We start from the raw sequence: 27797 nt of genomic DNA on the forward strand, positions 1-27797 counted from the left end.
GATTGTGCCACTGCACTCTAACTGGGACGACAGAGTGAGACTCTGTCACAAAAAGAAAAAAAGAAAAAGAAAAAAGAAAAAAAAAGACAACAACAAAACTGTCTAATGATGAAATGGGATGCTTTCACTAGGCGCAGTCGCTCATGCCTGCAATCCTAGCACTTTAGGAGGCTGAGGCAGGCGAATCACTAGAGGTTAGGAGTTCGAGGCCAGCCTGGCCAACATGGTGAAACCCTGTCTCTACTGAAAATACAAAATTTAGCCGGGCTTGGTGGTGCATGCCTGTAATTCTAGCTACTCAGGAGGCTGAGACAGGAGAATTGCTTGAACCCGGGAGGTGGAGGTAGCAGTGAACCAAGATCATGCTACTGCACTCCAGCCTAGACAACAGAGCAAAACACTGTCTCAAAACAAAACAGAACAAAAATAAGAAATGAGATGCTTTGTGGAACAGAGAGATTCCTTCCGCTGGAATTGTTCAAGCACAAGTTCTATCAACATCTGACACAGAAACACATGACCATCGTAAGGTCTTTCCCAGCTCAGCATTCTGTGACTGCATGGTCTTTGTACTGAGTTTTACACGATATGGATTTCTTACCTTTGAAGGATCATTTTTTAAAAGATGGGCTGAATGAATCAAATCAGAGAACACTATTTGCCTACCCAATATCTATTCTCCACAGCTAGTTGGTGCCACTTTGTAGCCACGTTTTAAAAACAACAGCAAAACCCCACTACGTTTCTCAATTTCTGTAGCAGATGGAGGTGGTCAAGTGACTAAGTTTTAACCAAAGAGATATTACTGAGAATTGGGAGAAACTTTGAGATTCCTTAAGAAGGGAGACTGAGGATGCTAACGTGGAACTTGTCCTTTGCCTTCCCGTTCTCCTTTCTGCCATCTGGATCAGGATCTCTGGCCATGCTGAGACCGTGAGACAACATGAAGGATAAAATCCTCAAACTAAGAATAGAAATCAAAACATTAGGACCTTGGTCTGAGTTCACTGTGGAGCTTCCCTGTCTCCCTTAGGTGGCCCCCAGTCTTCCCATTGTTAGAAAAATTAAAACTATGGTTTATTAAAGCTTCTATTCTGAGGGTCTCTGTTACTTATAGCTGAATGTAATGAATTGGTAAATGTGAGATACCGTTTACCACAATTTTTTTTCTTTTCTTTCTTTCTTTTTTTTTTATACAGGGTTGTGCTCTGTCACCCAGGCTGGAGTGCAATGGTGGGATCATGACTCACTGCAGTGTCAACCTCCTGGGCTCAAGCAATCCTCCCACCTCAGTCTCCTAAGTAGCTGTGACTACAGGCATGTGCCACCATGCCCGGCTAATTTTTATATTTTTTATAGAGATGGGATCTTGCTATGTTGCCCAGGCTGGTCTCAAACTCCTGGCCTCAAACAAATCCTCTCTCCTCAGCCTCCCAAAGTACCGGGATTATAGGTGTGACCCACTGTGCCCAGCCCTGTTTGCCAATTTTTTTTTTAATGATTCTGACTATAGCTTTGAACCCAGGCTCTGCTGTCTCCATGCTGTTTAACAAGTTCTCTGCCCTTCATCTGCCTCACCAGATATATTATGTATAAAAAAACAGTCACAACCTAGACTGCAGAATTTCATGTAAATCGCTTACAAAACAACACAGATACAAGGCAGCAATTGGTGAGTTCAATCTTTGGTGCCCAAATACAGCTGTGCTATTTGGTGTATACAAACATCACCAAATTCCTGCACAAATTTGCCGGAGGGATAGGGGAAGAAGGACGGGATGCTGGAGGCAGTGGACACAAAACGTTTTTAAAAATTGAATGTAGGTAAAATAGAGCTCAGAATTCCTCCACCATCATCTGCATTTGAATCTGGGGAGAAGTCAACCCTCCCAACTTTCACTTCCTACTAGAATAGCAAGACACACTCTGCCTCCAGGCAGTGTGGATTATCTGCCACCTGAACTGAAGTTTCAGTCGCTCAGATCCTGGTGTCATTTACACTGTTTCTACTGGGAAAGGTCAGGTGTCTGCAGGGGCTATAAGCAAAGAAAAACCCGTCCCCTGGAACCACCAGTGTAAAGGAGAGGGAAGGCGAGTGACAGCATGTGTCGATGCTGGATCGTTTTCAGGGGTAACAGACCACTACATCCTGAGGCTTTTTAGCAAATAGGAAGCTGAAGCACAAACATCTGAAGGAGAAATTAATCTCTGTGAGTAGGTGACAAGCTGCGATAAGCCCTCAGGGTGTGTGTCAGGGTAGCACAGATGTTAGTGTGAGAACTATTACTTGATTCAAGGGAAGGGGAGAAGGGCAGGGAGGAGGGAAATGACAATGAAAAACAAAACAGCAGAAACCACAATCATCTTTGCCAGGCAGCTGATTTTTTTAAAATGGCATATATCCATCAAAAGAACAAAACATTAAAATACACCCATATGGCAAAGACCTGGTGTAACTGGAATTTTCACCTCCTGATTTTGACAGTATAAATTTGTTCAGCCCTTTTGAAGAGCAATTTAGTGATGTGATTTCAGAGTCATACAAATATGCACATCCATCTTTCAAATGTCCCTGCTCTTACAAATGTATCTTTAAAAGACTGAAAAATATATTTTTTTAATTTTTACACCTGAGGTGTTTATTTCAGCATCTCTGCAACAGAGAAAAATGAAAACCAAAGGTTTGACATTTGAGACAATATTAAGTAAATGAATACATGCTAATTTAATGGGATGGTATTAAGTAAATCTAAGACCAGCCTGGCCAACATGGTGAAACCCTATCTCTACTAAAAATACAAAACATTAGCTGGGAGTGGTGGCAGGTGCCTGTAATCCCAGCTACTGGGGAGGCTGAGGCAGGAGAATCGCTTGATCCTGGGATGTTGAGGTTGCAGTGAGCCAAGACTGTACCACTGCACTCCAGCCTGGGTGACACAGTGAGATTCTGTCTCAAAAAAATTAAGTAAATCAATACATGGTAATCTAATGGGATGCTATGCAGCACTAAAAGTATATTAAAAAAAAAAAACTTGAGAAGTGTTTCTAAGATGAATAACACATAATTAAGTCAATTACATGACTTCAAATACATTATTATTATAACTACATGTGGACAAGAACACAAAACCTTCAGGGAAAAAAAAGTGTTGATATTATGAGATTATGGATAACATCATATTCCTGGCCTTAAAGTTCTGTTATTGTTACCATAATATGTGTACAATTTTTTTTTTTTTTTAGTGAAGTAAAACAAACAACTAAAAGAAAGGTTGAAACTTCACAATGTAGAGATCAACCAGTCTGAATCTCTTATTTTACGGGTGACAAGTCAAATGCAAATTTCGGCAGAATTGAACAGGCTCATTTCAGAGGAAATAGTGAGAAATACTCATTTTCCCAAGTGCCTATTAGGAGTGCTGTCACTTTCCAGGGGCCAATAGAAAACCACATAAAAGAAATGCATTGGTGTGATCTGGGCTGTTTCTCCGAAATCACCCAGCTTGCTTTCAACTGCTGCATTCCACAACAATGTGGTTCTACATGAACCATGTCACATCAGAAAGAGAGCATTAAATGACTCCTTATGGAAAGAGAGGGAAGAAATGATGTTTAGAGAACTCAGTAGTGTCAGAAGCATCATCCTCCTTCTCTAGTGCCTATCTGTGTCGCACTCACTCTTGAGGTTATGCAAAGAAAATGTTGACAATTTAGGTGCCAGCTGTTGTTTGAGGAATAGCAAATAAATGACTGTGAAGTCCTTTGGAAAACAGAGCAAAGCAAAATTAGTGATTCCCCTCTTCTGCCTCCCAACATCTTCACCTCCAGCGCCTTCTTTACACTGACTATATTTCCTCTGATTTCACTGTCCCAGTGAGACAGTAATCCTACTGAGAGAACAGATAGAGTTCTTGGGGAATGGAAATTATGTTTATTGAATGGTTAAGGCATTGTTTTATCATAAGCCATAATGCAAAGTCACTAAGAAACCAGGCCAGGTCTCTGTAATGTAGGGAGGCAGAGATCAGATTATCTTCTGGGGGAGAGTAGAGGAGGGTGGTAACCAGCCCAAGTCCTTCAGCGAGGATGGAACCTAGAACTCAACAGCAGAACCCTAAGAATGGATGTTCTTGCCTGGGCCTAAGAATGCCATCAACGTTTTATTTATTTGTTTGTTTGTTTATTGAGACAGGGTCTGCCTCTGTCACCCAGGCTGGAGTGCAGTGGCGCAGTCTTGGATCACTGCAACCTCCACCTCCCTGGCTCAAGTGATCCTCCCACCTCAGCCTCCTGAGTAGCTGGGACTACAGGCACACACCACCACACCTGAATATATATATATTTTTTAGAGATGGGGTCTTGCTACAATGCCTAGTTTGGTCTCAAACTCCTGAGATCAAGCGATCCCCCCACGTTGGCTCCTTAAAGTGCTGTGATTACAGGTGTGAGCCACTGCGCCCAGCCTCATCAGCATTTTTAGACAGCTACCCCTCTGTGATACTCTGTGGTGAGAAGTAAGCTCAAGAGATAAGTATGCAGTTACGAGGAAAAGTGATAGAACCACATCATTTTTTAAAATAATATACTAAAACACATTCTTCAAAAACTTGTTGGTTGTATATTTGATAATAGCATATTTTTACTTAGTCCTTATTAAAGATCTCTGGAAATTCAAATCTGTTTCATCTTTGTTCAGGAGAGAAGATGTTGCCCATCCTTAGCCCAGAGTTAAAAAGGAGAAATTATGTGATTGGCCAAGGTGGTGATAAGAGTCTGTTCAGAAGGGAAGACTTCCAGTTGCAAGGTCAGGTGACCCAATCAACTGCCTTTGAACATCTGGAAAAATCTTCTAAAACTCCCAAGAAGTCCTGCAACTGGAGCTATTAACGAAAGCTCTTTCCAGTAGCCCTTACAGCTAATTTTCTGTTCACAGTTTTTGTCTTCTGCTGTAAAGAGCTGTACCTCATAGTGTGTTAAGGGATGGCTTCTCCCTTCGTTGTAAGGGACTTTCCACCACAAACACAAGGCCATCATGGCCAGCAATGCACAAAACAGCAGAGTATGGTCGGCCCTTAAAGACAAGGCTTGACTTACTCCTCTTTTCTCTTTTTTGCAGACATGTTTCTGTACCATGAACTTCACTCTTAGCTTTATTTTCAAGAATAAAATATTTCTTTTTTCAAACTGGCATCTTACGATTCAGCAGACTAACCCAAGAAATAATTTCATGAAATAATCACAATTAAATATCTTATTTCTTTTCAAAGGCACATTTAAAAACTTATAAAACTAGGTATAACAATAAAGCTATAAAAGAAAGTAAGAAAACACAATCAAAGTTGAAATCAACCAAGCTGAAAGGTAAATATAATTCTTGGTGTTAGGTTCCATATTTGCCTACAGGCTTCCTAGTATTCAGAGCAAAATGGAAAACAAACTATTATCCTAGCTCAGGTCACAGATGGCTCTGGCCATTCCCTTTTGTCTGCCCTGTATGTTTGCTTGTGCTCTTCTTCTATTAACAGGACTCTTTTTTCTCTTTGGGGAGGTTCTTCTCCACCCTCTGCCTGTGGCTGTCAATCAGTGTGCCCCATCTTCTACCCTTCTGCATAGTACCCCCATTCCCTTGAAATGGTGATTTTCCAGAGGATGGGTACCTAGGTACCTGGCCAATAAGACTTCAGGTCCAATAAGGGTCTTCCCTGAGGTTAATACATACGCTTTGGAATAGAGTTTATTGCCCACTGAAGATGCTAAGCTGGAAAAATACGAATCAGGACTATCCATTGGCTAACTTCCCCGCCCTGAGAAGCAGGCCTGTCTCCAGTAGGAGGAAGAAAACTGAACAGAGGAGAATTGCAAATGGAGAGAGAGTAAGCCCTGTGTACTGTGTACTGAGTTCTGGCTGCTGTCTCTGAGTCACTGAAGTCTGGCTGCTGCAGCTCTTAGATTCTGACCATAATCCAAGAGTCCTTCCAAGCAGTGAGAGCAAGTAAATTCCCTTCTTTGATTAGCAAGTCTGAGTAGAACTCTGCCACTTAAAACAGAAAAAAGTCCAAATTAATACTTCTTTCATTATTGGAAAAGAATCAGAATACCAATTTAACAGGGAGCCCATTTTATTTGCTAAAATTAATTTTGAAAGAATTTTCTCACATGGGACTTAGTAGTGCATATTGACTGATGTAATGGACAATGCCCTCAACCACACTTTTACAGTAAATGCAGAAGTGAATTTCATCTGATGGCTTCTAGTATAAACCTTGAATAAAAGCCAAGGGCATAACATTAAAGCAAAATTGAGTTAAAGCCATTTTGCAAGAATTAGCCCAGTGCACATAGAGTGTTCAACATTTTAGTGGTTCAATTCACCCAAGAAAGCTTCAAGAAGTTGAAGGACACTTTATAACTTTGACAGCCTTTTACATGTGTTCCTTTCTTTCCCCATTTACCCAAACTTCTGATAAAGGTTGAATAACAAGTATTTTGAGATTCTAATTTTCAACCAGAGCTCACATTTTCTGCTAGTAAGTGAGAAAGTGACCTAAATGCTTCAGAGACTGAGGGAAATTAGAGGAGAGTAAAGTTATGCTACTTGTATCTGAATATAAGACCAGTTGCCTCTGCACAGAATTGACGCATGTGAGACCCTTGGGGATACCTACGAGATATGCAGACTGTTTTTTTTTCTATCAATAAGCCTTAGATTTTCAACAACACAAAAACACATCATCAATTAGATCCCCAGAGTCATGGACCAAAACAGTTTTAACAGGATTTTTTTTTTTTTTTTAAGTACGGATTTGTGGTTACTGCTGTGATATGGGTAAACCACAGAGCAACTTGGCTTCCAGTGTGCTTTCCAGAGTGAATAAGTTTTAAAGTGCTTATTTTCTTCATTCCCTCATCCCCAGTTCCACCCAGTATCTGAACTAATGTATCCATCAAAGTAGTGTAATCAGAGAATCTGCCTAGAAATGTATTTTAGTTAACCATGGCTAATACCAAGCCGTTCTTTCTCCCAGAAATCAGGACGATGTCCCTCTTGGAATTACTTTTGATTTGTGTCTGGTTTTGAACATGATTACACTTTCAGTACCTGCCATAATACCTAGAACCAGTAAATATTTGCCAAACTAATGAGTGAATCAGTTATTGATGTGATAGAATCAGATTTATATTTTGAATTGAGCACTCAATATATTCTAGAAATTGTATTGGATGAACACAAAAGTAGATTGGGAATGCAGGTGAAAGACTCTGTGCCCACCCAGATGAGGGCCCCTTGTGGCTTGAATTCAGGCAGCAACAATGAGAACTGAGGGAATTGAGCTGGTTTGAGAGATATTTAGAAGGTCAGTTGGTGATATGAAGAGATAAGGAAGAAAGAAGGAACAAGGCCAGCTAGATACGTTGTGGGGCCCGGTGGGAAATGAAAATGCAGAGTCTCTGGTTAAAAAATCATTAGGAATTTCAAGAGGGCAATAGTAGAGCATCAAACTGTGCATTGTACAGCACTTTTACTCATAAACCCAGCTCTAAGAATACAACATACTAGGCCGGGCGCAGTGGCTCACGCCTGTAATCCCAGCACTTTGGGAGGCCGAGACGGGCGGATCACGACATCAGAAGATCGAGACCATCCTGGCTAACACGGTGAAACCCCGTCTCTACTAAAAAATACAAAAAACTAGCCGGGCGAGGTGGTGGGCGCCTGTAGTCCCAGCTACTCGGAAGGCTGAGGCAGGTGAATGGCGTGAACCCGGGAGGCAGAGCTTGCAGTGAGCTGAGATCCGGCCACTGCACTCCAGCCTAGGTGACAGAGCGAGAATCCGTCTCAAAAAAAAAGAAAGAAAAAGAATAAAACATCCTATATTCACCATGCCCAGCGCACTTCCATTTATTCATTGAGTGCCTACCATGACAGCCACTGTGGTAGGTACTTAATTCTACCTAAAAGCAGTAATACAGGATTAGGATAAAAGCTCAAATGAAGAAGAAACCAAACATATCCCCAATTTATACCACCTAAAAGTGTTTTCACATGTAGGGAATTTTTCCTATTTTTACAGGAAAAATCAAGGGATTTGCCCTGATTCTTGTAGTACTTAAGTGCAAATTTTGAAGCATTTCAATTGTTGAAAACGTATCTTTTTAAAAAAACTTAGCATATATCTATTTGCCATCTCCTGGGTCAAAAAACCAATGGAAAGTGCAATGAAATCTCCCAATATTCTTAGGTTCATCTTGACAGATTTTTTTCTGAAGAGCGAAAGAGACTATAAAAAACACTGATCAATATGAGTGATTATGCCTTAAAACCACTTGACTCTTATTTAAGATACTACTCTGAAATATGTAGACCTGAAAGCAGGAAAGATTACAACTCATTTTGCTAATGAGGGCTTAGCCCTTGATGGCTCCCTGGGTAAAATTGTATTATGGGCATTATCTGGGTCCACACTCAGCCCTCAATAACAAGAGAATAAAATTCTTCTCTAGTCATAGGTGGAGAATTAGTGGCACCTTGACATTTTGAAAGAACTAGTCTATCAAAATAAATAACAGGGTTGTGCCAAAAGAATGAATGGAAAAATCCCCTAGTAGGGGTAATTGCATATGATTGATTTAACAAATTATGATTCAGCATTTACTGAGCTCCTACAGGATGTCATCCATTGTGTCAGATCCTTCTGCACGTGTACTCAGCTAAATTCTCACTGTAAGATTGACATAGACCTTATCACTGAAGATATTAATAAATCCTATCAGTTGAGGGAAATTCAGGTTATGAGAGGTAAAGTGGTTTACCCAGGGTTGTATAGCTGGTTATTGGCAGAGCCAGAACTTGAAGCTAGATCAGCTCCACCTATAGGTCAATACTATCCTAAGAATTCTGGATACAAGTTTCTGTATTTTCAAGGACTTTGTTAATGGGATTTCCCCTGATTTTCCTGTATCATGAATAGCCCTCTCTTCTGAATCATCCGTAATGCCTGTAGACATGTTCCAATATCCCTTACCTTCAAAAACAAAAAGAAGACAAAACAAAACCCTCTTCCTTACTGCACTGCTATTCTCATTTGCTCTGCTCCCTTTCACAAACTTACTTCTTAAAAAGGCGTTTGTCATCATCATCTCCACTTTCTCACTCCAATTTATTTATTACCTTTTAGCTTCTATATCCACATTGCCCAATTCAGTCACTTTTCTTTTGTTATTTTATGTCTCTGGCAGTATCCAACAAAGTTGGCCATTCTTTCCTGCTTGAAATACTTTTTTAAATAATATATTTTGTCATCTGTAACACCACGTATCCTCGGTCTTCCTCTTACAATCCTTTTCAGTTTTCCTCTCACCGTCTCCTACTAGATCCTTCTTCTGAAATACTTTTGCTAGTTCTTCTGTCTTTGCTTAATGAATAAATGTAGAGTGTTTGTGGAAATCTTTTTCTATATGCTCTTTTTAGGTGACCCCTCCAGTTGCTTGGCCACCCGCATGAGACATGTATCGATGACTCTCAAGCATAATCTCTCCCCAGGACTTCAGATTTGACCACCAACACCCAACCACCATCATGAAATCCGCACTTGGATGTCCAGTAGATTTCTCAAACTTCACACTAACACAACAGAGTCTTAGATTTCTCTCCTCCAATCCTGGTCCACCTCTCCTATCCTTCTACATCTTAGTAAACATTACCACGCTCCACTTAAGAACCTCAAGACAGAAATCTGAATTATTCCTTTTTACTTCCTCATCACCATACTAATTCAATCAGTATGCCCGTTGCTCCTACCTGTGAAACATCTAAGTCTGTTCACTTTTTAAAACATTTTTTAAATTTTTGTTAATCCATAATAAATGTACGTAGTTTTGGGGCACATGTGATAATTTAAGACATTCATCTAATTTGTAAAGATCAAGTCAGTGTACTTGGGATATCCATCACCTTTAAAGATTTGTCTTTTTGTAAGCTAGAAACATTCAAATTATTCTCTTCCAGCTATGTGGAAATGTACAATAGATTATTGTAAACTATAATCACCCTACTGATCCATCTAATGCTAGATCTTATTTCTTCTATCAAACTGTATATTTATATACATGGAACACTCTTCCCTTGATCCTTGCATGATTTGCTTTTTCTTGTCATTCCATGAAAATAACTTTTACTCTAAAAAGCCTTAGCCAACCCCCTAAAGTAGCCCCACAGTCACATCCACTCTCCGGAGCACTTGTTACCATCTGATTATGTTTGTTGGCTTGTTCGTTTCTTGATTGTCTGGAATATAAGCTTCACGAGGGCAGCTATGTACCCTGTTCAATGGGACATCCTCAATATGGAGGCAAGACCTGGTACAGCACAGTCCTCAATCAATACTTGATAACAAAATAAATAATTTATGTTACATTTTGGAATAATTCTTATATTCTTAGTTATACATTAGCTGTATCTAGGAGACTGATGATAAATACTGGGGGACCAAATTACCTTTCAAAATTATATTTAAGCCTTCTAAATGATAATTTCTGAGTTAACAATAATAAGACAAATAAAGATAGACGTGGCTCGCAATTATAAATCAGCTATGGTTAAAGATATTCATAAATAGTAAAAAATAATCAAGAAAATGCTATGGATTTGACCTCTCAAATTATGACCCTGTTAAACTATAAAAAATATTTTTTAAAAATCTGAAAATTATTGAAATATACTTTATAACTAAAAATTAGTATAAGCATTTAAAACTGAAAGTAAATATATAAAAAATAATTGAACATATTTGACAAAATATAGACATCTAAAAGTGAAAAGTATTTTAAAAGTGAGAAAACTCCTAGAGGGGTTTGAACTATTATATGGCATTTTCACCTTTAGATTATGAATAGCATGAATGAGATGATAACAATGGTAATAACAGTAAATTTACTATAAGTTCTTATAATTTAGAAGATACCATTCTAGAAACTTTCCATGAATTATCTCATTGACTGTTACTGCAGTCTTATGAAGTGAGTATTATGATCATTTCTGATCTTATGCATGAAAATTGAGATTTAAAGAGTATAACTTTCCAAGGTGACAAATTTAGCAGGTGTCAGAATCCAGTTCCGTCAGAAGAAATAAATAGAAAATAAAAGTGGGTTTGTTGGGGACTAAATAATCATAATAAACATTGGTATAATCATTTATAATTTTTTCCTAACTGTAGAAATTATAGAACCTGTGTAAAGCCAAAATACTTTGATGATTTCTGGGTTCAGAAGATAATGCCTTTTGTAGCTATGGAGCTTAGATCTTGTAGATATATGAGTTTGACTGAGGGAAGTAGAAATTCTCTAACTGGGATATCATACCAGGATGATGAATTAACCTGTGCAAACTCTCACTATTCGAAGGTCCTATCTACCTGGAAATATAAGATTAAGGTTTGCAAATCCGCTTGGGTAACTATGTCTCAAGATTTTAACCTATTTACTTATAATAATATTCATATTTGCCACCTAAGTTTTATACAAAAGACTACCAAGGAATAGACGTAAGTTGCAAGTGGTCACAGCTTGACCTGAAAACCTAGATCAGTAAACCAGTGGAGCTCTCCTTAGAACAGTAAGGAAAATAAGTGTAAGATGTGACTTTACCTGATACAGTCAGCAAATACTTCTTTAATCTGTCCCATACAGTGGTCCAGGCCCCGGAAATTGAACAGAGGTCAAATAACCCACTTCCCTCATGAAACTTACATTGATGGAATGAAAGATTTTATATATTTAAAATAAAATATAATATGAAACCTTGAAGTAATGAATGCCAGGCACAGTGGCTCACACCTGTAATCGCAGCACTTTGGAAGACTGAGGCTGGGAGTTTGAGATCAGCCTAGGCAACATAGCAAGACTTTGTCCCTACTAAAAAAAAAAAAAAATTAGATGGGCATGGTGGCACATGCCTATAGTCACAGCTACTCAGGAGGCTGAGGTGCGAGGATTCCTTGAGCCCAGGATTGGAGGCTGCAGTGAGCTATGATGGCACTACTGCATTCCAGCCTTGGTGATAGAGCAGGACCCTGTCTCTAAAAGGCAACAACAAAAACTTCAGGTAAAAGTAAACATTTCTTTCCTTTCATGTCAAAGACCACATATTGCAATGGCAGTGAAACTTATAAATAAAATTGCACTTTTATCAGAATGAAAGACAGGACAGGAACAGGTCAACTTGGTTATTTTCTCTCTAGACCCGTCACTGAGGGTAGCCACCAGAGGGCTATCTAGCCATACCTGGGCCACATACCTAGGTAACCTGATACAAAAGATTCTCCTACCTCCTCCTTTTTCTCACCTGTGAACCTAACACCCTGAAATTTAGCATCTAGAAGTATCTAAATGAAGACAGACATACAATTTTTGCCCCTGGGCTCCTACAAGGAAGCAATGGTCTCACCCTTTTGGACTGGAATTGGACATATCTCTGGAGCCATAAATCAGAGTCACATAGATGTGACTGCCAGCTTTTGTGACTTGGACTCAGTACCTTTTTACTGTGCCACCTTACATTTCACTCAGACACCATCTGGTGATGGATTGGTCCATCATGCGATACCAGTCTGCAGAATCATCCTCAATATTTTAAGGACAGTGTAGACTAGAGGAAAGATTCCAGGTTAGATGTCAGCTATTTGCCAATTAGATGACCTGGGTATGTAATGAGAATGCATAGCCTCACTTCATCTGGTAAATTGGGACAGTAATTCTTACTTTGTTTTAGCCCAAAGGATGATATGTATAGAGAGTAAGTTATAAACTATAAATGAAGCTGGGCACGGTGGCTCACACTTGTAATCCCAGCATGTTGGGAGGCCAAGAAGGGAGGATCACTCGAGCCCAGGAGTTTAAGATCAGCCTAGACAACATAGGGAGAACTTGTCTCTAGAATAAAATAGAAAAAAAAATAGCCAGGAGTGGTGATATATACCTATAGTCCCAGCAACTTGGGAGGCTGAGCTGGGAGGATCGCTTGAGGGGAGGAGTTCAAGGCTATAGTGAGCTGTGATTGCACCATTACACTCCAGCCCAGGAGACCTTGTCTCAAAAAACAATAATATTATAAATAAATAAACAAACTGTAAATGATACTACAAATATAAAAGAGCAATACTAATGACAAATAATAATACATATAATGAATGCATTGATAATTACAGTGAAAGTTAGAAGTGATTCTTTTAGCACAGAGATAAGAGATTAGCTCATGGCTCAGGCCAGGCCTCACAGATTATCTGTCTCCTGGTGGGACTAATGCAAGATCTGAATTTTGGTCTGTAACTTTGTCATTTTAGTTTGTTCTATGGACCAAACTCTGGAGTACTGATTAGCATCATTGTCTAGCAGTTGAAAGCTCTCTGATAACCTTGGAGAGTGCTAGATAGAATAGATACAATTTTGCCTTTCGGTTTTCCTTTGCCCAAACCAGTGGTTCAAATATGAAGATGTCTTTCGGAAGGGAAAAATAAAAATTACAGATTCCCATGTAATGAGTCTTAAAATCCAAGACCACTATCTTATTTCTGAGTTGTTTTTATATTAGGGCTTATTATAAACCTAGGTTATTTTGTTTTGCCTACACGTAAATCTTGATAGATTCAAAAATTCCCCAAGTAACTTAATGAGATTTCAAAAAGGTCCTTAATTTTAGCAGCGTTTTTATAAAATTGTCAGTTACAGTAGATAACAATAGCAACTACTATTCCCCTCCATTTTAAACTGGAATTTACTGATTCTAATTTTTAAGAGAAAAAGTTCCTGAGCTTTTCCCCTTATTCTAGGGGGAAACCATTTCGGTGCCTGTCTATAGCTACTTATGACCTCTCTTTTTTGAATGAGATGAAAAAGAAGCTTGAGAGGCAAAACAACCAACAGCAAATAACCCTAGCGTATTCGTTCATTCTCACACTGCTATAAAGAAATACTGGAGACTGGGTAATTTATAAAGAAAAGAGGTTTAATTGGCTCATGGTACTGCAGGCTGTACAGGAAGTACAGTGGCATCTGCTTGGTTTCTGGGGAGGCCTAGGGAAACTTACAATCATGGCAGAAGGCAAAGGAGAAGGCACCTCTTACATGGTAGGAACAGAAACAAGAGAGAGAGCCGGGAGGTGCTACACACTTTTACAAGAATTTATTCGCCATCACGACAACCGTACCACGGGGCATGGTGTTAAACCATTCATGAGAAACCACCCCCATGATCCATCACCTCCCACCAGCCCCCACCTTCGACACTGGGAATTACAATGGAACATGGGATTTGGGTGGGGACACAGATCCAAGCCATATCACTTAGTAATCATCCTCACCTTCAGTTAAAGCAGCCTCTGTGTTTACAAATGAAATTAGCTACTTGAAACCAATCTTTTCAGCAATGCTGCTGTCAGATAAGAGAATCGTTGAGTAAAATGCCATTAATTGCAAATAGTAAAACATCATTCATTCAGATCACATAATGAGAAGTTTGAATTCTGTCTCCAAAATACTACAACCCCTTACTTTTGTTTATTTATTTATTTTTACCTAGTACCCAGGGCATGATTCTGTCTATGCTGTCATAGGTCTTTAGATTGTAGTTGCCATTAGCAGGCATTTTCATTCAATGTATTATTTATTTAGAGACAGAGTCTCACTCTGTTGCCCAGGCTGGAATGCCATGGTGCAGTCATAGCTCACTGCAGCCTCAAACTACTGACCTCAAACAATCCTCCTGCCTCAACCTCCCAAATCTCTGCAATTGCATACATGTGCCACCACCTCTGGCCCTGGAATATGATTTTATAAGAAAGCTGTCTCTTTATTAAAGTTTTATGCAAAGAGGACAACTAAATCAGTCAACTGAGCTAAGAGTTAGGAGATCCAGACTCTCTTCCCTCTGTTGCCTCAGTTTCTGTCTTTACAAAATAAGGAAATTTGACTAGCTTATCTTTAAAACCTCTGCTTGCTCAGACATTCTATGATGGTGCCTTGAGATGGAGGTTCAGTGAGAGATTCTTGTTTCAACGCTTTGTATATATTTAACAAATTTTCACTGAGTACCTATTATGTGTCAGGACCTGCTCTAGGAGATGTGGATACAACAATGGACAAAACAGACAAACCTACGTCCTCATGTAGTTTACATTCTAAGGCCTATAAAATATTGTCTATTTGAATACATAAAATGTATTCTCCCATTTGGGCAAGAACAGGACTTCTGCAGGGCCTGGAGAACTAAGGAAGACTGAAGCAAATGGAATTCATGGCACTTTCCAATTCTGTACTTTGTCTTACTGTCTCCCCTTACTTTCATTTCTTGACCTACTCCTAGAACCTCACAGATACTTAATTTTACAAATTTTACTGCCAGCAAATAGTTATCTATTATGTAGTTAAACCGTGCTACACATAGGAATGCAGAGCAAATCAAGACATAGCACATGCCTTTAAGAAGCCAATGATGTCATTGTGAGAACAAAACTCACATATGTAAAAAAAAAAAAAAAAATGCTAATTCAAAATATCAGAGGTTGAGAACCAGGAATATGGCCTGAACTGTTGTATACCCTATCAGGAGAGATTCACTAAAAGTTAGTAGACTTCAGGAATAATTTTCAGTGCACATAAAGCTTGAACTTGAGTAGCACAGGTAGTTTTTCAGATTTTAAAAGCAATTTTCAGTAAATGCAAGTAGAGAGATGGTCTGCAAAATAAGAGTAGAATATAGCAAGACACATTTCTTATTCTTCTGACAAGATACTACACAGTTCATCGCTTTATTGACAAGATTTATTGATGTGACTATTGTGATGTCATCAACAATGGCTTTGAAGTTCAGAACATGAGAAAGAGCTAATGGTACGGACTGACTTGAAAGCCTTTGCATTCTAAGAATGATGATTAGGTTTCTAATGTATTATTAAATAATGTCCAGCCAACAAAAATGATGAAGTCTACAAAGGTATACACAATAACTCTGTGCCTTGCTATGGTCCTATCTGATCTCAAACAAGATGCTCTTTGGGTTGTACTGCTGGTGGTTGGATGTGTTCTGAGCCATAGCTAGGCTTATGCACATAACAAGGTCTGATTCCCAGGAATCTTTTTAGGAAACACCTCCCAGATTAAGTAATATTTACCGGCTGGTCCTCTTTGAACAGTGCCCCTACTGATTCTTTACCCTAATGAAGTTCATGTCCCAACACACACCCTTTTCCTATAACAATTAAGTTTTTAGTGGTGACATGATGAAAAAGGAAAAAAAAGAACAAACATAGATGCAATGGTTGACTTTTGGAAAGTTCCCAACAAAAAATCCTGGTGGCTTTCTGAGTCTCAGCATGTTTCTTCTTGGTTCTGTGTACACTGAGATAAAAGTAGAGTGGGAGACTGAATTTACCACCTGTGCTAAAGCAGCAGTTGTTAGCATTGGTGACATTCATTGTTACATGGATATCAATTGAGCTGGGATTAGGAAGCCACCTGTCTCCTCAAGCTTGTTACAATCCAGTCACTTGGCAAAAAAACAAAAACAGACTTTCAGGTGAGGATTGTAATGCCCAGTGACCTGAAAGCCAGGTTCAGCTTAGTCAATGAGCAGCATGAAATGAAATCTACAGTCAGAATTCTCATTAGCCTTATTCAACACTACCCAGATTGATGTTCCTTTTGAAGTCTTTGCCATAGCAGCCTCACCTATGCAAATATTGCCAATCTTACCCCTTACAGTAAGTTGAAGAACTTTTAAGGGTTGTGAACTTTACATAGGTAAGTGAATCAAGTATACTTGAAGAGCCTCTCTGTTGACATAAGTAATTAGATTATTGGACAGAGATCTGATCTAGTAATTGTCTTAGTATGTATGTGTGCCAAAGCCAAGAGAGGATATGTTATCAATTAGCAAGTAAAATTTCTAATGTAGGGGTTTTCCCCCATCTTAAGTAACATTCCCAAAACCTGGAACTATGGCTGGCCCTCTGGAGGTGTTTTATAAATGCTTGCTGAATTAATGAATGTATCCATAGGCATCTTTTAAGTGGCTACAATGACATTAAGAAGAAATAGGGTCACAGAGTGTAGTTACTGCCTCAGGCTCTGGGAAGGATGGGTCCAGAAACAACCGCAAGGTAGAGCATACACATTGATATTGAGACTTTCAGCTCATCTATTTGGTTACTGATTACAAGAGGGTTTTTTTTTCTTCTCAAAAAATGCTTTATTTCTCAGAATCCCATTTCACCATTATTGGTTTTTCCCTCACCAATTCTATTTTCAGCTTTCTGCCTTTTCTCATAATGACCTTTAGGTGATAAATAGGTAATAATAAAAATCAATAAAAAATGATAAAGTTTTTTTTTGGAAAATAGGAGTGAGTTTTATGTTAAGAAAAGAAGGAACATTCCAAATGGAATTTTCTGTACTTTTAAATGTACCCATATGACTTCTGGGAAATTTAGGGACATCCTTTTGTATTAGGGCAACCTAATGCCACCTGCTTTAAAAATTCATATTAGGAAATAGCCACATTTTGACCTTCTTGAACAATGCTCCTTGAGCAACAAAAAATATAAAGGGTGTTTTATTAGTCATTGTTGAAATCAGTCATCTCTTTCTATTCCCAAATTGTCTTAAAACATCTGTCCAGCACATCATTACATCCTTGACTGTCCCTTCCACTGTGTGTTGAAGAGTCACAGGTCCCAGGGGGAGCTGCGAAGAAACGTAAACCAAATACCATTTTAGTAACTGTTGAGGGACAATCATGACTATTTTGTAATGCTTGGCATGCCTTGCTTATAATCTTGTCCTACAAAGAAGCCTATCAGCAGAGATGAGAGATTTTTGCTGTGCCAAGATTAGATCAAATTGATATTTGCAGAACTGGGTTCAACCTGTGGGAGACCTAGTCACAGGTCTTGTAGAATTTGTAGCATATTAAGAAGATATTTAAATATTTGGCTTCAGTGTGATGGCCTCATTTTTACATACATTTCTAATATGTGTCAACTCTCTCCTCTTCATTTCCCTTGTCAGCTGAAAGATGAGTCATCAAGTCTGGATGAGCCTATCTAATATCTCTTGAATCAGAATGTCTCTGTATCTCTATTGCCATTACCCTAGTTCTGGCCATCATCACTGACCACCTGACTTTCGGCCTAAATGGTCTCCTACTTTCTGATCTTGTATACTTTCAACCCTTTCTCTGCAATCAGAGTGATATTGCTTTCAATGATGTACGGACAGTTCTTACAAGGTCCTGCAACTTTTCTTTCAGCCTTTCTTTTTTTTTTTTGAAATGGAGTCTCACTCTGTCACCCAGGTTGGAGTGCAGTGGCACGATCTCAGCTCACTGCAACCTCTGCCTCCAGGGTTCAAGCGATTTTCGTGCCTCAGCTTTCCAAGTAACTGGGGTTACAGGTGCATGCCACCACGCCCAGCTAATTTTTGTATTTTTAGTAGAGATGGAGTTTCACCATGTTGGCCAGGGTGGTCTCAAACTCCTGACTTCAAGTGATCCATATACCTTGACCTCCCAAAGTGCTGGGATTACAGGCATGAGCCACCACATCTGGCTCTTTCAGTCTTATTGTTCATCAATTTTTCCCTCCCCTTTCTGCACCCTCTTCACTCTGCGTTCCCATTCGCTATGGCTGGGCTATATCCTAAAAGACGCCATGTTCTCCTGGTATCTCTGGTGTCCCTGATTCTGGAAATGCTTTCCTGTCTCTTCTCTCCACCCCACTTCATTTAGATAACTCCTATTTATCCTTGAGATTTCTCATAGATAGCAGTCTTTCGCCCATAAGATTTTTCCTGTTCTAGACCTGATGGCTCACACCTGTGATCCTAGCACTTTGGGAGACAGAGGCAGGACGAATGAACCCAGGTGTTTGATACCAACCTGGGCAACATAGTGAGACTCCGTATCTACAAAAAATAAACAACCAAGTGTGGTGATGAGCACCTTTAGCCCAGGCGTGGTGGTGAGCGCCTATAGTCCCAGCTACTTAGGAGGCTGAGGCGGGAGGATTGCTTGAGCTTGGAGGTCACAACTGCAGTGAGTTGTGATCGTAACACTGCACTCCAGCCTGGGCAACAGAGCAAGACCCTGTCTGAAAAAAAAAAATAAGAAGAAAAGAAAAACTTTCCCTGATATTTTTAGGTTGAGATTAGACACCCTCCTATCTGTTCCTACAATGCCCACATCCTCCATCGTTGTACTGACCATACTCTGGTAATTGGCTGTTTATCTGTCCAATGCCTTCCCTAGACCAGAAGCTCCTAAAGGACAGAGCCTGTACTTGTCTTATTCCAATTTGTAGTACCAGCATTCAGCACAGTAGCTGGACCTGACTAAGCACCAAGTAAATATTTGTCGAATTAAGAAAAAAAAAAAAAAATGAGAATTCAACACTCCCTTAATCAATTGTAAAGGAACACTTTACTAGGATCTTCTGACAACTACTCCAAAGTATCAAATATTTTAAGTGAAATTGTGATTTCTGGTGACACTTTTTCAATATTTTATATTTCTTACACACAAACTCATTTTATTTTCATCTACTAAAGCTCTCAAGCCTCTTGTTAAAATAAAATAAATTAACTTGGTTTCTGTAAGTGTGTGTGTATCCTTTTTTGGGGGGTAGGGGGGTGGCGGTGGCAGGACAGGGTCTCACTTTGTCACCCAGGCTGGAGTGCAGTGGCAGGATCATGGCTCACTGTAGCCACCATCTCCTGGGCTCAAGTAATCCTCTGACCTCAGCCTCCCTAATAGCTGGGATTACAGGCATGCACCACCATGCTCAGGTATTTTTTTTTTTTTTTCATAGAGACAACATCTTGCTATGTTGCCCAGGCTGGAATACATATTTTTTTAAACTTTTATTTTAGGTTCAGGGATACAGATACTGGTTTGTTATACAGATAAACTCATGTCATGGGGATCTGTTGTACAGTTTGTTTGGTCACTCAGGTACTAAGCCCAGTACCCAATACTTACTTTTCCTTTTCCTCTCTCCACCCCGACCCTCCACTCCCAGATAGGCACCAGGGTCTGCCTATCTGTCTCCCATCGTTGTGTCTATGTGTTCTCATCATGTAGCTCCCACTAAAAAGTGAGAGCATGTGGTACTTGGTTTTCCGTTCCTGTGCTAGTTCACTAAGAGTGATGGCCTCTAACTCCATCCATGTTCCTAGAAAGGACATGATCTCATTCTTTTTAAAGGCTGCAGGCTGCATGGTATTCCATGCTGTATATGTACCACATTTTCTTTATCCAGTCCACCATTAATGGGCATTTAGGTTGATTCCTATATTTTTTTTTAATTGACAAAAAATAGTAACCCACAGAATCACTAAGTAGGGGAAAGATCAGCTGCTGATATTTTGGATGTACTTTTCTCGAGTCCAAAGGATAATTCAGTCAACCTAAAATAGTTATTTAGAAATGTGAACAGAATTTGTGGGTGTTGAGACAGATTCACAGATCCCTAGGAAGTATTAAAACTTTTGAAAAACGGCCACAGGCTCTGAAGGAAAAGAGCAGTTGGACACTTCATGCCAGAATTGACTCCTATAAAACATGATGCTAATGATAGAACTGAGGTGGTTCATTTGGGAAAAAATTGAAATAACATTTAGAAGAAGCTGAGAGGCTGGCGATCACCATTATGAAGACGGCAGCCTGCACTATTATTAGATGTCACAAATGAGGGGATCATATATAATTGAATGATGACTTTACGAGTCATTGTAAACCTGTCTCCTGACAGCAGCTTGAGACAGGAATTGCATTCTTCCTCTAAATCCTTTTAATTTAGTAAAGGCCTTTATTGAAACATTTACAAGCAAATGTAAACTTTTAAAGATTCTTACATCCCATAAAAGCAGTAATTTGGGCATATAGCTCATCAACATGAAATGAGTAAAAACATGAGAAGACAGTACTTTTTGAATGTTGTATGCCAATTAACAAATCTATATGTTTCTCCCTTTTTTCCTGTCTATACCTAAATGAAGGAGTTTTTGTTGATGTTGATTTACTCTAATATACCCAACTATACCATTATCATCACTTTATTTATCAAAATAGTGCCATTTAATTGCCTTTTGCTTTAAGCTGTATTTTATATGAAAGATTCCTAATGTTATTTCTGTCCTTCGGAATATTACCCAGCAGAGGGAATTTTAGGATCTACTTGATAATACAGATTTGCTAATTTCCACGTTAGTGATTCAGTGTTTTTAGTTACTCAGTTTTGGGCCTCATGATATGTTTGATGATTTGGGAGTGATAAAATGAGTCTTAAGTAAAAATCTTTTAATTAAAACAAACAAAGGATCAGCTTTTATGGGAAACCAGTCAGTCAGCGAGTACGTGTGCTTTAAGTCCAGAGGCATGCTCGAGTGGAGGGGTAGAGAGAGAGACCCCGGGATCAAGGGACTATAGAGTAACTGCTCCCATTACACCAGACCCAGGAGGGCTGTCCCGCTGTCTCTGCCCTCACACTGACCACTTCATTACCAGTTGTTTTTGCTGAGCATCTTTTCAGAGATTTCTGAGAACATGTTATTTTTCCTGGACCACACACCTGAGAGATCAGGTACTGTGTTGCCTTTGAAAACAAAAACAACAACAACAACAGCTTTATATTTTTCCTCTTTTTATGGTGAAATATGGCATACTTTATTATTTGGAGAAAGACAGAAAACATGGTTTATTCTCCCGCAGGCCACAAAATGCCATCTTCCTCTTACGGGGAATAAGACTTTTGTATAAAGAGGCACAATTTCCTGTCCCACTAGGAGAAAATCATTCTCTTGTCTGAGTCTCAGCTGAAGCTTGTGTTAGTCGCTGTTGTAAATTAAACTACCATTCAACCCAGCAGTCCCATTACTGGGTATATACCCAATGGAATATAATTGTTCTACCATAAAAACACATGCATGTATATGTTCATTGCAGCACTGCTCACAATCGAAAAGACGTGAAATCAACCTAAAGGCAGATCAACAGTAAACAAGATAAAGAAAATGTGGTACATATGCACCCTGGAATACTATGCAGCCATAAAAAGAACAAATGTATGTCCTTTAAGGGAACATGGATGGAGCTGGAGGTCATTATCCTCAGCAAACTAATGCAGGAACAGAAAACCAAACACAGCATGTTCTCACTTACAAATGGGAGCTAAATGACGAGAACACATGGACACATAGAGGGAAACAAGAGACACTGGGGCCTACTTGAGGGTGGAGGGTGGGAGGAGGGAGAGGATCAGAAAATAACTATTGGGTACTAGGCTTAGTACCTGGATGATGAAGTAATCTGTGCAACAAACCACTGTGGCACAAGTTTACCTATGTAACAAACCTGCACATGTACCCATGAACCTAAAATAAAAGTTGAAATGAATAAATAACCTTGGTCTCCAGTGTTAAATATATGTCACCATCCTTATTTCCTTTATCCAGCTATTTTATATTCCTCCCATCTGCTCTGTCCTAGTATTTATCTTCTATAGGTCTTACTGTGCATCTCTTAAAGCTTCCAACTATGTTTTACTCTGCCTGGTTCCTCCACTCTTTTTGTTCTTGTTTTCCTACTTCCTTTAATGTATCAGTAACATAGTGAGCACTTAATAGCAGTCTAGAATAAGCTCTGTGTTCCTGCCTTAATCTATATCTGGTCTCTATCTCTCACCTTTATCTTCACCTCTATCACTGTGTGGACTTATAGCGAAAACAGAACTATACCGTGCTCTCGTCTCCATGTTGAGTAGCTGGTTTATAAATAGGAGAGACAATGTTCTTTAGATATTCTTCAATTTGTTATAATTCTTTCCTGTTATCCAGCTCCTCACCCTCCCTTCCCAGCTCTATCTACCACTTTGTATCACTTAAGCCATGTTTTATCTATGTCTTCTCTGTCGCTAACCTTTAGTCCCTTGAAACAGGCACTACCAAATAGGACTGACATTTTGCAGGTCCCTTGAGATTTTACCTCATCCTTCACAGCAACCTACAAAGTCAATCTGGGGCTGGGGGAAATTCTCCTCTTTCAGCCTTTTCCTTCTTTTGGAATTTGGGGGTGTTTTCACAGAGTGATTTAGCAAGAAAACGTTCTAAATCGTCAAGGATCTCTTAGCCCTTACCTTGTGGTTGCTTCCTCAAGACCAAGCACAACTGGACATTTTTGAACTTACTTCTTTCTCCCGACCCCCTTTGTTTTCCTTCTCCCCCTTCATAAAGTCTGACTTCAGTTTGGCCTTCAAGTGAGATTGACATTTAGCCCCTTCCATTTGGCAAATCCTTCAACAACAACAACAGAAAAGAAGTGTCATTTTTACGGGGTGACAAAGCATTAAGAAGATCGCTCTTTCAGCCTTGCTGTGCTGCATTATGGGTAAGTCCTCATGTGGCACCTTTTACAAGAGGAAGTATTGTCATGCTAACAAAATGGTTTCAGATAGTATGAAATCGGTGATGAGAAGAATGGCTACAAGGAATGAGCTCTACAATTACTGTCACTCTCAGCAAAAGAGAAGGCAAGGAATGCATGTTTCATCTCATCACGACCTGAGGATTGTCTTCAATTCCATATGTAATACTTTCTAAATAATGGTGACCTTTTTCACGTCACCTTCCTGTGGGTACAAAGTACTATGGATAATGCAGCCTGAGTGAGCTTGTGAGCTAGTGCAGGGATTTTTATTATTAACAATAATAAAAGTGAACAGCAGTTTATTCATCTAAGATCAAGCAAATAGTAAGCGGTAGAGCCAGGACTGGATCATAGGGTAGGTACATGTGTACCATTTTAAAATGTTGCCAAACTACTTTCCAAAGTATTGAATTATTTTACATTCCCAACAGCAGTGTCTGGGAATTACGATAAATCCTTATCATGCAATGACTGGCGTATTCATTCTTTTTAATTTTTGACATTCTAATCTGTGTGTAGTGCCATCTCATTGTAATTTTAATTTGCATTTCCCTAGTGACTAATGATATTGAGCATCTTTTCATGAGCTTATTTGCATATGTATATCTTCTTTGCTAAACTGTCTATGCAAATCTTTTGCTCATTTATTAGGTTGTTTGTTTTCTTATATTGAGTTATAACTTTTTTTTTTTGTTTACATATTCTGCAAACATTTTTTTAACCAGATATGTAATTTACAAGTGGGTTTTCCCAGTCTGTTTCTTACCTTTTCATTCCCTTCCCAGTATCTTTTGCAGGAAAGATGTTAAATCTGTTGAAGTGTAGTTTATCAAGTTTTTTTCTTTGGATTGTGCTTTTGGTCTTGTAGCTAAGAAACTTTGCCCAAACAAGATAGCAAGGATTTTCTCCTATTTTTTTCTAGGCATGTTATGGTTTTAGGTTTTACCTTTAGGTTTATGATCCATTTTATGTTAGTTTTTATATATGGTGCAAGTTATGGATCAAAGTTTAGTTTGTTACATGTGGATATCCAAGCATCCTAAGCATCTTTTGTCCCAAAGATAATCTTTTTTCTACTGAATTACCTTTGCTTCTTTGCTAAAAATCAATTGACTATGTGTAAGTCGATTTCTGGTATCTCTATTCTGTTCTATTGATCTATATATACTTATCCTTAAACCAGTAACATGCTGTCATCATGACTTTAGCTTTATAATAAATCTTGAAGTCAGGTAAATTAAGTCCCCCAATGTTTTTCTTTTTAGACTTTTTTTTTTTTTTTTTGGCTGCTGTAGGTTCTGTGTATTTTCAGAAGACTTTTAAAATCAATCTGTCAATTTCTAATATCAAAATAAAGTTCTTTAGGATTTTGATTGGGATTCTGATGAATGTAAAGATCAACTTGGAGAAAGCTAACGACTTAATATTGAGTCTTATCTCTCAAATTATTTTGGTTCTTTAAAACTTCTTTCAACAATTTAGTTTTCCATGTATAGATCTTACATATATTTTGTCAGAGTTCGCCCAAATAGTACATTTATTTATTTATTTATTTATTTATTTATTTATTTATTTATTTATTTAGAGATGGAGTTTTGCTCTTGTTGCCCAGGCTGGAATGCAACAGTGCAATCTCGGCTCACTGCAACCTCCGCCTCCCAGGCTGAAGCGATTCTCCTGCCTCAGCCTCCCAAGTAGCTGGAATTACAGGCACCAGCCACCGCACCCGGCTAATTTTGTATTTTTAATAGCGATGGGGTTTCACTATGTTGGTTAGGCTAGTGTTGAACTCCTGACCTCAGGTGATCCACCTACCTCAGCCTCCCAAAGTACTGGGATTACAGGCATGAGCCACCATGCCTGGCCCAAATAGTACATATTTTTGATGCTATTATTAATGACATTGTTTTATTAATTTATATTTCAAATTGTTTATTTCTATTATAGAGCTTTCTCTACTATGCTAACATCCATCTGAGGTCTCTTCTCACCAGAATTGCCTTTAATGTCCACATTTCTACCAAGGGTCTCTTCAAGGAAATCTATACTTTTTCTATTACGCACCTTAAATTTCTTGTAGCCTCTATCCATTTCCCAATTCCAAGGTCACTTCTACATTTTTAGGTGTTTGTTAGAGGAGCACCCCACTTTCTGGCATCAAAATCTGTATCAGTCAGTGTTTGACAGAGAACAGAACCCATAGGAGATGGATAAATAGATAGGTAGGTAGGTAGGCAGATTAATAGATAGATAGATGGATAGATAGATAGATAGATAGATAGGTAGATACCTAATCAATAGATATCTACTGTCTGGAAAGCTAATTTTTCTATATATTTTCTCTATTATTTTAGTTGTTTCAGATAGAAAGGCAAATTGGATCCCTGTTAGTCTATCTTGATTAAACTTTTAATCCTCAGTCTCCTCATTTGTAAAATGAAAATAATAATAAAATCTGTTTTGTGAGGTTATTGGGATGTTAGTTTTGTTAATATGTATAAAAACTTAGTGCCCCGTACATAATAAATAATAAATGTATTTAAATTTGGAACAACATATTTGACATATTGTGATTTCCAAGGATCTATACTCTTATGTTTGTTAATGATATATATGGAGGCAATTTGACTTAACATGAAAAAAAAAAAAAGACCATTCATAAGATGTAGTCAATACAGTAAAAGAGAGCACATTTTCCTCTAATTAGTGATGTGGATATTGGTTTTCACCCTACTTGGAGTCTCTATTTGTCCTAGTGACCACCATTATATTCATTTATAATATTATTAAAATCAGTGGATGAGCCATTGGTTACCATGTGTATTCAGGTTCTGAGACACACCCTCCTCTTCCCCAGCCTGCACTCACCTCAATGATACCCAGTCTATTGCAGGTTTTTTATGCATTTTCTAAATTACATGAAAGCAAGTTCACATTCTTCCTTTGTCTTAGCCTTCCATACCATTATTTTGGCATGTTTAAAGTATCATCCATCTGATTATGTTTGGAAATAAAAGCATGACTTTGTTAAAGACACGTGCCTTCTAAACTGCACACTCATTGTGTTATTTTTCACTTTCTTATCATTGTCCCTGTGTTAGAGAAAAAAATCTATTCTGTAAAGTATTTTTTTAATGCAGTCTGCTGTGCTGTGATATACACGAACACCTAATCCTGCAATGAGAGTTAGTTGGTACGTGATTGTTGAGCAGGGAAATAGTACTATTCCACAGAATTTAGTTTATATATGGATTTTTCTTGGCTGAGGAAGCCAGGTTACTGGAGTAAAATTATAATCTCCAGCAAAAATAGAAAAGAAAAGTCCACAGCTCAGCGTCTCCTCTAACGAGTTGTACAGCCCAGCCTTGCACGACTCATAGCTTACAGCAGGTCTCCCTTCCCTGCCACCACCCTCACAGCAAACCCATCGGCTGAGCACTCTGTTTCTATTTTCTAAGCACTCATCAGTGCAGCTCTGTTTAACATGTTACCTGTATTTCCACTCTAATTTTTTTTTTTTTTTGAGACCAAGTCTTGCTCTGTTACCCAGGCTGGAGTGCAATGGCGTGATCTCAGCTCACTGCAACCTCTGCCTCCCAGGTTCAAGTGATTCTCCTGCCTCAGCCTCCCAAGTAGCTGGGATTACAGGTGCCCACCATTATGCCCACCTAACCTTTGTATTTTTGGTAGAGACGGGGTTTCGCCATGTTGGTCAGGCGGTCTCGAACTCCTGACCTCAGGTGATCCAGCCACCTCAACCTTCCAAAGTGCTGGGATTAATTATAGGCGTGAGCCACTGCACCCAGCCTCTACCATTTTTTAGAACATCCATTGTGGTAGCCTCCTGCCATGCTGAACAGTTGGCCTGGGTGGTGCAAGTTATCTCCCAATTATTGGGAGGTATCAATTATCATTTTTGTTTGGACTTTACAAAGTTTTATATGTTTTAAGTAATATATCCTTTCTGCAGTTTTTCTCATAAGTTCTGTTTATACAGTGTGTGATTTTACAGAATATGAGTTTTTTGAGATTACACATATTGCAATATCGTAGAAACACTTTTTGTTTGATAATCTTTGCTTTAAAAATTCTTCATTTATTTTGTACGAATGTACAAAAATAAAACAATGCAGTACTTATTGGCTGTTTTTGTGGACTGAGGTAGAGATGTCAAGAAGTTCAAGCCAAAAAACTGAAAATGGTTAACAGAAACAGGCAAATCTCATGTATCTTGCCCTGATTATTTGTTCATTAGAGTTCCATCTATTGAGGAAGTTGCATTAGCATGGACAAAACACATTGAGGGGGATTAATTAGGGAATATAAA

General features: G+C 38.8%; 1 protein-coding gene across 2 annotated transcripts in view; it reads left to right on the plus strand.

Moving 5' to 3' along the window:
- Positions 1 to 27797, plus strand: part of NRG1 (neuregulin 1) — a 1136884-nt gene that overhangs the window by 731567 nt on the left and 377520 nt on the right. The gene's annotated exons all lie outside the window — the stretch shown is intronic.

The sequence above is a fragment of the Rhinopithecus roxellana genome, chromosome 9 (genome assembly GCF_007565055.1).
Source record: "Rhinopithecus roxellana isolate Shanxi Qingling chromosome 9, ASM756505v1, whole genome shotgun sequence".
NCBI lineage: Eukaryota > Metazoa > Chordata > Mammalia > Primates > Cercopithecidae > Rhinopithecus > Rhinopithecus roxellana.